At 41.2% G+C, this 12,728-nt stretch overlaps 1 protein-coding gene across 1 annotated transcript in view; it reads left to right on the top strand.

Moving 5' to 3' along the window:
* LOC109399965 (unconventional myosin-Ib) overlaps positions 1 to 12,728 on the top strand; it is a gene marked incomplete at its 3' end in the record, with an annotated part of 57,071 nt that overhangs the window by 25,005 nt on the left and 19,338 nt on the right.

Raw genomic sequence — 12,728 nt, 5'->3', positions numbered from 1 at the left:
ATCTCTCTTACCAGCTGATTTGTTGGGTTTGAGCTGCGGGGGCCCATATAGCCGAGGCGGTAAACGCACGGGTATTCAGCATGACCATGCTGAGGGTGACGGGTTCGATTCCCGGTCGGTCCAGGATCTTTTCGTAAAGGAAATTTCCTTGACTTCCTTGGGCATAGAGTATCTTCGTGCCTGCCACACGATATACGCATGCAAAATGGTCATTGGCAGAGGAAGCTCTCAGTTAAAAACTGTGGAAGTGCTCATAGAACACTAAGCTGAGAAGCAGGCTTTGTCCCAATGAGGACGTTACGCCAAGAAGAAGAAGAAGAGCTGCGGGATGGCATCCTTAACTTCCCTCAGCGTGATACAGATCATTTCCATCCTCTGCTGCACTGCTGTGGTCGTTTCCTCCGTTGCCTTGATTTCCCATTTCTTACGTGAAATGTTCTTTCACGGGTAATGATTAAGAAAGACGTCTAGTTAGGATCACAGTCGAAGTTCAAGAGAACTAATTTATTTACTTCTGTCAACAGCTAAACCTTTGGTGGGAGCAAGGTCGTTTTACGAAACGACAACAGTGTTGATATTGATATTCACACTCACGGGCATGGACGCGACCTCCTGTCAAATTTTCATTCATGAAATGAGGGATCAGCTGATCCGAAGCGTCTCTTAAAATGGCTCATTCTTTTCTGTTAAGTTAACCCCCTATACTCCATTGCACGGTGACGTCATCAAGAAATCGCTCTCTTTCTCTCCTACGGAGAATTAGAAAACAACAGGACCAACACCTGTCAAATTTGACAGGTACTGGTCCTGTTGTCTTCAAACTCTCTGAAAGAGCGAAAGAGATAGAATTTCGACGTGAGGTGGTCTATATGCACTGCATTAGTATGTGTAATGAAATTAGCTGTTCTACGCTTCAAATAAAAACATATCCGTGCCATGAAATGTTGCTGTTGATTTACCTTTCAGTCATCTTACGTTAAATAGGCTCTCGTCCTTATCCCTGAAGATTTCGGCTCGTAGTACTAAGGGGCGATTTCTTCACCCTGGCTTAAGCGTTAACCAGGTTTAACTGTATGGGTAAGCCTGGCTTACCGGTTAAGCCGAGATGAAGAAATCGGCCCTAAGCCATTGCGAGATGCGTTGAGCTTGTGGTAGAATTCCCGTGTTTCTTGAGAACCAACAGCACATTAAACGTGTTTCTTGAGAACGCATGTTAAATCGCACATTACTTCTTCCATAGGTCTGACGAGGGAGTTTTTCAAAAATTTTGGAAGAGGCAGAGCCTGGTTCTATAGGGCACGATCGGTGAAGTACTAGATTTGTAGTAATGAGCTAAATTTTTGTATGGTGAGAAGGCGAATTCTCCGTTTCTGTAAGGAAATTGTACAAGATTCCTTGTTTAATTTGATGATGTTTAAGCAAAACTTTGGAAAACTGTGTTGTTGTTTTCTTTATTTCTCGTCTCTTCAACATCATAGTTTTCCAAAGTTTTGCTCAAACAGCATCAAATTAGACAACGAATCATAATACCCACGCTTTTTGTACAACTTTCTTACAAAAACAGAGAATTCGCCTTCTCACCATACAAAAATTCAGCTCATTACTGCAATTCTAGTACTACACCGAACGTGTCCTATTGCCAAAGGAGGGGAAACCACTTGGTAGCCCGTCGGCATATATGCGATCTTTGGCAAAGTTGTTCAGGACTACGAGTACTTCCAGTTCATGAAGTACATAGTTCGGAATTTCACCACCACGTGGCGCTAGTGTACATAGTGACTTCCGGTACGACTTTGGGGGATATAGAACGAGATTGAAGCCAGATAGGAAGGTGCGATCTCCGGCAAAGTTGTTCAGGACTACGAGTACTATTAGGTGATGAAAAACATATTTAGGAATTTCACCCCCATGTGGCGCTAGTGTACATAGTGACTTCCGGTACGACTTTAGTGAGATAAATCAAAAGATTGAAGCCAGATGAGGAAGTACGATCTTCGACAAAAATGTTCAGGATTACGATTACTTCCAGGTCATGAAGAGCATAGTTCAAAATTTCACCACCACGTAGCGTTAGTGTACAGGGGATAGACAAAATGATCGGGACAAGCAAAATTATCACTTTTCAAAAAATGGTCAAACAGCTGTAACTTTTTGAAAAGTGCATCGAAAAATCTAAAATTTTTAATGTAAGTTGATAAACTAGTTGTGTATCAATGGTCCAATTTTGGTAGAGATCGGGCTATTCTACATGAATATTTACTAGGTTTATTCACCGCATGACTTTATCATAATTAATTTTAATTGGCTTTTTTCGGTGATATTAATACTACTTGAAGTAAGAGGGAGTAAGGAAAGTAATGAAAGAATACGGTGGATAGATACGCAAGCGAGCGATAAGAGAAATTGAACAGAAATTGAAATTAGCAGAGGGCCATTGTTGAGCAACACATCTCTTATCGCTCGTTTGCGTATCTATCCACCGTATTCTTTCATTACTTTCCTTACTCCCTCTTACTTCGAGTAGTATTCATATCACCGAAAAAAGCCAATTAAAATTAATTATGATATTCTACATGAAGTTAGAACGATTCTAGAAAAAGTCAAAATTATCCGATAGCCAACTTTGAACTGTTATATCTCCGGATTCAATGAACCAAATGCAATGAAATTTTGAGTGTTCAAGACTTATATGGTTAGCTTTGAAAAACTTTTGACATTACCTAAAATTGTTCACACGGAATAAAATTATAGCGGTTAGATTATTTTTCTGGTATAACACCAAATTATCGAAAATTTCAACATCGCTTCAAAATTCGAGATGGTAATTATAGTTTATTTGAATCCCGTCAAATTGAAATGAATTGAAATTGAATTATTATGAATTGAAATTGAATTATAAATATGTTTTGAAAGGAAGAAACACAATAACCGGCAATAAATTTGAAAAGTAATGGTAAGCATATAAAAATTAGACCAATTTACTAAAAAAATCATAAAATAAAAGAATTGATTGATTTGTCTTTATTAAAGAGACTTTCAGCCCTTGGCTGGTTCGTCTTTAAACTAAAAGAAATCGCTGTAACTTTTTTTTTCTTGTTAATAATTTGAAGTTTAGTTGAACTTTTTTTTAAAGCTCGTTATATGAATCATAAACGCTCAAAATTTCATTGCGCTCGGTTAATTGAATCCGGAGATACAGGGGATGGCCAAAATGTTTGGGATAGGCAACTTTTTTTCTCTCACAAAAAAGTTCAACATACTATAACTTATCATAGAGTGCATCAACAAATCTCAAATTTTGACTGTTTATCAACCTGTTATATGTGCATCATTGGTACAATTTTGGGCACGATTGAATAATTTTTCGCGAAGTTAGAACCGATCGAGTAAAACATTATTTTTTAGACAACTCATTTTTGAGCTGTCATATCTCGGAAACCAGTGAACCGAATTGAATGATTTTTTTAACGTTTATCAACAATATATTGATACTTAATACAACATTAAAAAATGTAATATTTTCTCACGGCGAATTAAATTATACCGGGTTGAAATTTTTACCCTTATAGAGGAAAATAAGTCGAATTTACAATACCACACAAAAATTACTAAATGTGTTCTTGCTTTAATCTAAATAGGCTCTAATATATCTGATTGAAGATAACTTGAGAACAGAAGTGGAAAATCTTTGGACATCAACACTAAAAATTATTGACATTGACGTAAAAAAATTACATTTTTTCAAGAAAAATCCAAAAAGTGTCAATCCATGATAACTTTTTTCAACGTTCAAAAAGTATTTATGTTTTAATAGTTTGTGAAGCATTTACATATTGTTAGTGTACGTTCAAAATTTGATTCAATTCGGTTTACTGGTTTCCGAGATATGACAGCTCAAAAATGAGTTGTCTAAAAAATAGTGTTTTACCCGAATGGTTCTAACTTTACGAAAGATTAATCAATCAAGCCCAAAATTGTACCAATGATGCACATATAACAGGTTGATAAACAGTCAAAATTTGAGATTTTTTTATGCACTTTATGAAAAGTTATAGCATGTTGAACTTTTTTGTAAGAGAAAAAAAGTTGCCTATCCCATACATTTTGGCCATCCCCTGTATAACAGTTCAAAATTGGCTATCGGATGGCTGACTTTTTCTAGAATCTTTCTAACTTCATGTAGAACCGCCCGATCTTACCCAAAATTGGACCATTGATACACAACTAGTTGATCAACTTACAGTAAAAGTTTTAGATTTTTCGATGCACTTTTCAAAAAGTTACAGCTGTTTGACCATTTTTTGAAGAAGAAAAATTTTGCCTGTCCCGATCATTTTGTCTATCCCCTGTACATAGCTACTTCCGGTACGACCTTGGTGGGATACGGCACGAGATTGAAGCCAGATAGGAAAATGTGATCTTCGGCAAAGTTGTTCAGGACTACGAGTACTTCCAGGTCATGAAGAGCATAGTTTCGAATTTCACCACCACGTGGCGCTAGTGCTAGTACAATCTTCGACAAAAATGTTCAGGATTACGATTACTTCCAGGTCATGAAAAGCGTAGTTCAAAATTTCACCACCACCTGGCGCTAGTGTACATAACTACTTCCGGTACGACTTTGGTGAGATATATCACAAGATTGAAGCCAGATAGGAAGATGCGATCTTCGACAAAGTTGTTCAGGACTACAGGTACTTCTAGGTCATGAAGAGCATAATTCCGAATTTCACCACCACGTGCCACTAATGTACACAGCTAGTGCAGGTATGAATTTGGTGGGATGTAGCACGAGATTGAAGCCAGATAGAAAGATGCGATCTTCGGCAAAGTTGTTCAGAACTACGAGTACTTCCAGGTTATGCTTCTTCATGTTCAGAATTTCACCACAACGTGGCGCTAGTGTATGTAGTTACTTCCGGTACGACTTTGGTGGGATATAGCACGAGAATTAAGCCAGACAGAAAGGTGCGGTGTTCGGCAAGTTGTTCAGAACTATGAGTACTTCCAGGTAATGAAGAGCATAGTTCCGACTAATACCACCACGTGGCGCCAGATAGGAAGGTGTGATCTACGGAAATGTTGTTCATGACTATGAGGACTTCCAGGTCATGAAGAACATAGTTCCAGCTTCCGATACGTCTTTAGTGAGATGTATCACAAGATTGAAGCCAGATAGAAAGGTACGAGTCTAGCTCCCACGTTCAAGGATCAAGGATCATTTCAGGACCACTTGGAGAGTATTCCCTAAGAATATCTACAGAAATACTTTCCGCGAATGCCCAAGGCGTTTCTCTAAGAGATTCAGTTCTAGTAGAATTAAGGTTTTAGAATAATTATTGCATAAGCTTTGATCTCATGGCAGATTTTTGTTTTCTTGAAAAATGTAAACTTCAGAAAGATATTCTCATAATGATGATTCACACAAGTTTTAGCAAAGATATTCAAATAAATTTCTGGCTCCAACTTCATATTTATTATCCAGAATAATATATAAAACCCATGACCATCCGCAAATAAAGAGGGACATGCGATCAACTGCGCCACGGACTCGGGCACTCTGGAGAGGAATTTCCGAATAAATCACTGCATGAATTTCTGATGGAATCTTTCGAGGACTTCGCGAACGAACTCTAAGAAAAAATACGTAGTAATCCCTGCAAAACATATACCGAACGCATCACTAAAAAACTCCGGAGGAATTTCTGAAGAAATCCTTGGGGAAAGAAAGCGTTAGAAGATGGGTTCATGAAGGAAAATACAAACGGGCATCTAGAGGAACTCCAGAATCTCTGTGAAAAATTCCTTGAAAAAAAAAATAAAGGTATGCTTGGGTGAATTTTTGAAGATATCACTGGAAAATCTACTGAATCCCTGGAAAGATTTGCAGAACAATAATCAAGGATCCCAAATAGAATCACCCAGATGATTTCCCGAAAGAAATCTTCGAAATAATCCAGAAAGGACCGCTAAAGGAATTTCCAAAAAAATCACTAGAGGAATCCCGATAGAATCCCCGGAAGAATTTGGCAAAGAAATCGCAGGAGAATGGATATTCAAAAGAAATCTTGGGAGGCATTTCCGAAGCAATCTAAAAAAAAAAATCCCAAAGAATTCTTGGTGAAATTTTGAAGAATTTTTCGAATAGCTGGAAAAATCTTTGTATGAATTATTTAACTATTTCTTGAAGAATTTCAAAAAATTGCAGAAGCAATTCCTTTACTGGAAGAAATTTAGCTGGAATCTCTGGAGGAATTCCTGAAGGGTGTCCGTGAGGAATTTTAGTAATAACGACTGCATAAATTCCTTTGGGAATTCCACGGATGAATATTCACAGGAATCCTTGGAAGTGGAATTTCTTGAACAATATTTTGAGGAATTCCTGGAGGAATGCTTTGAAAAATATCCGGAGGAATTCCTGGGGACATAATGAATAGGTGAGTTTATTTCAGAAGAATCACTGGAGAAATGCTTGAATAAAATTCTAAAGAAATTCCAGTAGGAATCTGTGGAACAAAAATCCCTAATAAAATTCTCGAATACTTCATTTAAAAAAAAACATCCCAGGACCAACCCTGAGGAAAGTCCTTGTCGGAATATCCTTTAGGAATTCCCATGCAAATAGCTAGAAAAATTGTCAGAACAATCCTTCGAGTGAGTCAGAGAAGTCCCAATCTGGCCTAAATTTCTCTTGCATAGCTCTTAAAAATCGTATTTTGTTTTTGTATACTATCAAAACGTGGTGGTGAAATTCCAAACTCGGTAGTGCTCGTAGTCCTGAACAATTTTGCCTTCCTATCAGACTTGAAGATCGTGCAATACCTCATCAAATTCGTACCGGAGATCAGTATGTACACTAGCGCCACGTGGTGGTGACGTTCGGAACTGGAAGTACTTGTAGTCCTGAACAACTTTGCCGAAGAGCGTACTTTCCTGTCGGGCTTCAATCTCGTGCTATATCCCACCAAAGTCGTACCGGAAATAACTATGTACACTAGCGTACAGGGTGGTGGAATTTGGAATTATGCTCTTCATGACCTGGAAGTACTCGTAGTCCTGAACAACTTTGCCGAAGATCGTATCTTCCTATCTGGCTTCAATCTCGTGCTATATCCCTCCAAAGTCATACCAGAAGTAGCTATGCACACTAGCGCCACGTGGTGGTGAAATTCCGAACTATGCTCTTCATAACCTGGAGGTACTCGTAGTCCTGAACAACTTTGCCGAAGATCGTATCTTCCTATCTGGCTTCAATCTCGTGCTATATCCCACCAAAGTCGTTCCGGAAGTCACCATGTACACTAGCGCCACGTAGTGGTGAAATTCTGAACTATGCTCTTCATGACCTGGAAGTACTCGTAGTCCTGAACAACTTTGCCGAAGATCGTATCTTCCTATCTGGCTTCAATCTCGTGCTATATCCCACCAAAGTCATACCGGAAGTCACTATGTACACTAGCGCCACGTGGTGGTGAAATTTTGAACTATGCTCTTCATGACCTGGAAGTACTCGTAGTCCTGAACAACTTTGCCGAAGATCGTATCTTCCTGTCTGGCTTCAATCTCGTGCTATATCCCACCAAAGTCGTACCGGAAGTCACTATGTACACTTGCGCCACGTGGTGGTGAAATTCCGAACTATGTACTTCATGATCTGGAAGTACTCGTAGTCCTGAACAACTTTGCCAAAGATCGCATCTTTCTATCTGGCTTCAATATCGTGCTATATCCCTCCAAAGTCATACCGAAAGTCACTATGTACACTAGCGTACAGGGCGGTGGTGGAATTTGGAATTCGGCACCAACATTTCAAAAGGGCGTAACTGCTTTTGCAACCAATACCTTCTCACAGAGCTGTGGGTCGTATTTCATTCATCTCACGCAATTCACATCCATTAATCGAAAGAGGAGGATTTTATCTTTCTATTTGTGCTAGTGGATTGCTCGAGAGAGATGGGATACGCTCCACAGCTTTGTGAGAAGGCATTGGTTGTAAAAGCAGTTACGCCCTTTTGAAATGTTGCTGCCGAATTATGCTCTTCATGACCTGGAAGTCCTGAACAACTTTGCCGAAGATCGCATCTTCCTATCTGGCTTCAATCTCGTGCTATATCCCTCCAAAGTCATACCGGAAGTAGCTATGTACACTAGCGCCACGTGGTGGTGAAATTCCGAACTATGCTCTTCATAACCTGGAGGTACTCGTAGTCCTGAACAACTTTGCCGAAGATCGCATCTTCCTATCTGGATTCAATCTCGTGTTATATCCCACCAAGATCGTACCGGAGATAGCTATGTACACTAGCGCCACGTGGTGGTGGAATTTTGAACTATGCTCTTCATGACCTGGAAGTACTCGAAGTCCTGAACAACTTTGCCGAAGATTGTATCTTCCTATCTGGCTTCAATCTCGTGCTATATCCCACTAAAGTCGTACCGGAAGTAACTATGTACACTAGCGCCACGTGGTGGTAAAATTTTGAACTATGTTCTTCTTGACCTGGAAGTACTCGTAGTCCTGAACAACTTTGCCGAAGATCGCATCTTCCTATCTGGCTTGAATCTCATATTTTATCCCTCCAAAGTCATACCGGAAGTCACTATGTACACTTGCGCCACGTGGTGGGGAAATTCGGAACAATGAAATCCATCACCAGGGAGTATCAGGTATCAGAAGGCCGGCTCCAGAGGCACGTTATCCTCCATTTGGGACATTTGTGCCATCGCCATACATATGAGCCTATTTCATCATTTACCTGAGGGAGAATGGGACAAGGGATGGGAATAGGGAAAGGGAAAGGTGATGAAATAGGAAGGGGTGTCCTAGAAGAGGGAATGAACGCATAAGCGCAACGAGAGCTCATAGCTCATACCACAACGGGGTAAATCAGTGCCCTGAAAAGGACACTGTAAAACGCATAAGCGTAAAAAGAGCCTATAGCTCATTATAGGTAGCTTGCGACGTCATGCGACTTTCAATATGACATAGAAAGGCACGTCATCAAAAGCATCCTCAATATTCAAGAAATCACCCAAGCAAAAACTACGTTTGAGCGAGTGCTTTCTTGTAAACGTATACAACTTTGTGTAAAAGAGTCACTGTGGACATCCCAAATTGGGAGACATGTGAGTTCACATGAACAGGCATGTTAGCCAGAAGAACATCACAGATGTGATAATCGACAATGCGTTTCGAACATTTCAGAAAGAACGACGAAACCAGATAAATCTGGAACTTATTCCTTCTTTTTACAACGCACGCACCCTTTCGGGATAAAACTACAGAGTAATTTCACGTCATGAAAATACCCAATAGAAAACTACCAGAGTTCAAAACATGTTTGAAAAAAATCAAATCCCTCTGGAGAAAAATAGGACAAAGCCCCATTTGCTCCAGGAGATTTGAAGTAAGCAGAGCTTTTTAGTGCCCACTAAATCGATTCTATAGCTACAATCCTCGGGGTAGAAGCTAAAGATTCGTAGCTATACAAAAGACTGGTTTATCCGAAGATATTTAGAACTTGAACAGGTCCGAGTTCCATTCAGGAATACCTTTTGCGGTCCGCACAGACCGCAGAGGACAAGCTTTTTTCAAAGCAGTAGCTATAGTATACCACAATGAAGGGCGTTGTAATAACAAAACCATAATGAAACTCTCTTGGAGTAGCAATGGAAGCGGGTTATCCATAAAATGTGATCGCAACCAATTATTACAGGTTCCCTAGCTTGTTGAGCAGGGACGCCTGAATACGCAAAGTTTGCGAAGGAACACTCCAAAGTGCAAATAGGTCAAATGGAGGGTCCTCATCTGACACAGGCCAATCAGTCAACTCATGACAAATTCTGCTCATGCAGAGTTGGGTTAGGTGCAATTCTATGTTAAGTTAACCATGAACTGTACTACCTAAGTATTCCATCAAACTGAAGCATCTCAAATCAATGTTTGAGCTACTTCAGATGCCAAATATCAGCGAAAAGATGCTGAAAACAAGAGCTTGCTTGAAGGCATCCACAAGGAAAGGTTGAAACATACCGTTAACGTTACTCTAAAATATAGCATGCTCGAGGCACGACAGTTCATCTATAATGAAAAAAGCAAAGCTGGGTTCACAAGGTAACCTATACAGAAGTTACCCTACGAAAATGAACTTTTTGAAGTAGATCCACTTGGGCTACATACGCTTTTTACGCTGAAAATTGATCTGAGGTTTCCTTGCCGTAGCCACTACCCAAACTAGACAGGATTACACTCTGCACAAACACAGCACAAAAAGGAAACATCAACGACGAACCAAATCGGTGTCAATTGAAAAACGCCAATGGCGAAAACGCATTAAGCGAACCCATATAGGCAGTAATGTAAGCTAATTAACAACATTTGAATAACCCCGCCCTTATTTAGCCTCAAATTTGAGACTTAAGAAGGGCAACTGATTATCTCGGAGAAACGCAAGGTCCACTGCACCATTGCTCCGGTTAGCGCAGTAAGGGCGTAATACTGTGGAGGACGCCCTAATTCTCCACAGGCTCCGTTTGTGGTTAGGTTTTTATTAGACCCCTCTAACCATTCATTCTTTGGCACGGTAAGCATAAAGCCGCATAACACCATGAATTAGGGGTCACCTGTTTAGTGGACTCTTACCACTGGATCAGGCGGTCCGTAGTGTTATTCTTAGCCAATTGAGACAACTGCTACCGACACTACACAGCTTTCTAGGCTGATCAGGAAAAGAAGTTAACATTGATGGTCAACTTCCAAACGAACCCGAACAGCCGTCAACAACTTTGCCAAAGATCGCATCTTTCTATCTGGCTTCAATATCGTGCTATATCCCTCCAAAGTCATACCGAAAGTCACTATGTACACTAGCGTACAGGGCGGTGGTGGAATTTGGAATTCGGCACCAACATTTCAAAAGGGCGTAACTGCTTTTGCAACCAATACCTTCTCACAGAGCTGTGGGTCGTATTTCATTCATCTCACGCAATTCACATCCATTAATCGAAAGAGGAGGATTTTATCTTTCTATTTGTGCTAGTGGATTGCTCGAGAGAGATGGGATACGCTCCACAGCTTTGTGAGAAGGCATTTTTGAACTATGTTCTTCTTGACCTGGAAGTACTCGTAGTCCTGAACAACTTTGCCGAAGATCGCATCTTCCTATCTGGCTTGAATCTCATATTTTATCCCTCCAAAGTCATACCGGAAGTCACTATGTACACTTGCGCCACGTGGTGGGGAAATTCGGAACAATGAAATCCATCACCAGGGAGTGGTTGTTGTTCTGAACAATTTTGCCGAAGACAGAATGTTGCTATCTTGTCGAGGTTCCGAAAGAACTCGCTACAAAGAGATGGTACTCACAACCAATCCGGGAACAAAACGGAACCGGAAGAAGTTAAAAATGTGGAACTAATGTTTTCGGCTGGTTCTCACCGGAAGCTGCATGAAATTCTTTCACTACACCTCTCTAGGATAGTGTAGGATTCCGTTAACGCAAAAAGATTGAAATTTGGTTCACTAACTTCTGAAATATGGATGTGCAAAAAAACAGTTCCACGTTTTTTTGCCTGTCGGTACTTAGCGTGGTTACAGGCGCCATGGGGAATTAACACTCCATCTGGCTCCGGCTGCTGGACCGTGGTTGCTTTAGACTGTATCAACACGGTTTCGGTTATGCGGGTTCTCCCGAGTGCCGAACGTCCGATTTGTTCAGGTTCAGAGAAAACTACGGAGCACGTTTTGTTCGTATGCCCGCATTTTCACACAATGCTTCGGCCACACGACTGTGGTCAATTTTGTCCAAAGGATGTGTAAAGACGTACTTACCTTACCGGTCAGGCTAAGGCCGGGGTGGCCTCTGCTGTACATAGTAGCCGCCTCCATTCCACTCGGTCCATGGCTGTTTGCCTCCAGTTCCGCACTCTGCGTAGGGTCCGCAGATCGTCCTCCACATGGTCGACCCACCTAGCTCGCTGCGCTCCACGTCTTCTTGTACCGGTCGGATGACTCTCGAGAACCATTTTAGTCGGGTTGCTATCCGACATCCTGATGACGTGACCCGCCCACCGTAGCCTCCCGATTTTCGCGGTATGGACGATGGTTGGTTCTCTCAGCAGCTGATGCAGCTTGTGGTTCATTCGCCTTCTCCAAGTCCCGTCTTCCATCTGCACTCCGCCGTAGATGGTACGCAACACCTTCCGTTCGAAAACTTCAAGGGCGCGTTGGTCCTCTGCACGTAGGGTCCATGTTTCGTGCCCATAGAGGACTACCGGTCTAATCAACGTTTTGTAGATGGTTAACTTCGTGTTACGGCGAACCTTATTCGATCGTAGAGTTCTGCGGAGTTCAAAGTAGGCACGTTTTCCTGCCACAATGCGCCTCTGAATTTCTCTGCTGGTGTCGTTGTCGTCGGTCACCAGTGAGCCCAAGTACACGAATTCTTCAACCGCCTCGATTTCATCACCGTCGATATGAATTAGGGGTGACGGGCGCGGTGATTCCTCCCTGGAGCCCTTTGCCATAATGTACTTTGTCTTCGACACATTAATGACTAATCCGATTCGCCTGGCTTCACTCTTTAGTCGGATGTACGTTTCCGCCATCGTCTCAAATTTACGAGCAATAATATCAATATCATCGGCGAAACCAAGCAGCTGAACGGACCTAGTGAAAATCGTCCCACTCGTGTTTATCCCCGCTCTTCTTATTACACCCTCCAAGGCAA

The sequence above is a fragment of the Aedes albopictus genome, chromosome 1 (genome assembly GCF_035046485.1).
Source record: "Aedes albopictus strain Foshan chromosome 1, AalbF5, whole genome shotgun sequence".
Lineage (NCBI taxonomy): Eukaryota > Metazoa > Arthropoda > Insecta > Diptera > Culicidae > Aedes > Aedes albopictus.
Note: the sequence above shows the minus strand (reverse complement) of the source record. Positions and strands in the feature narration are given on the sequence as shown.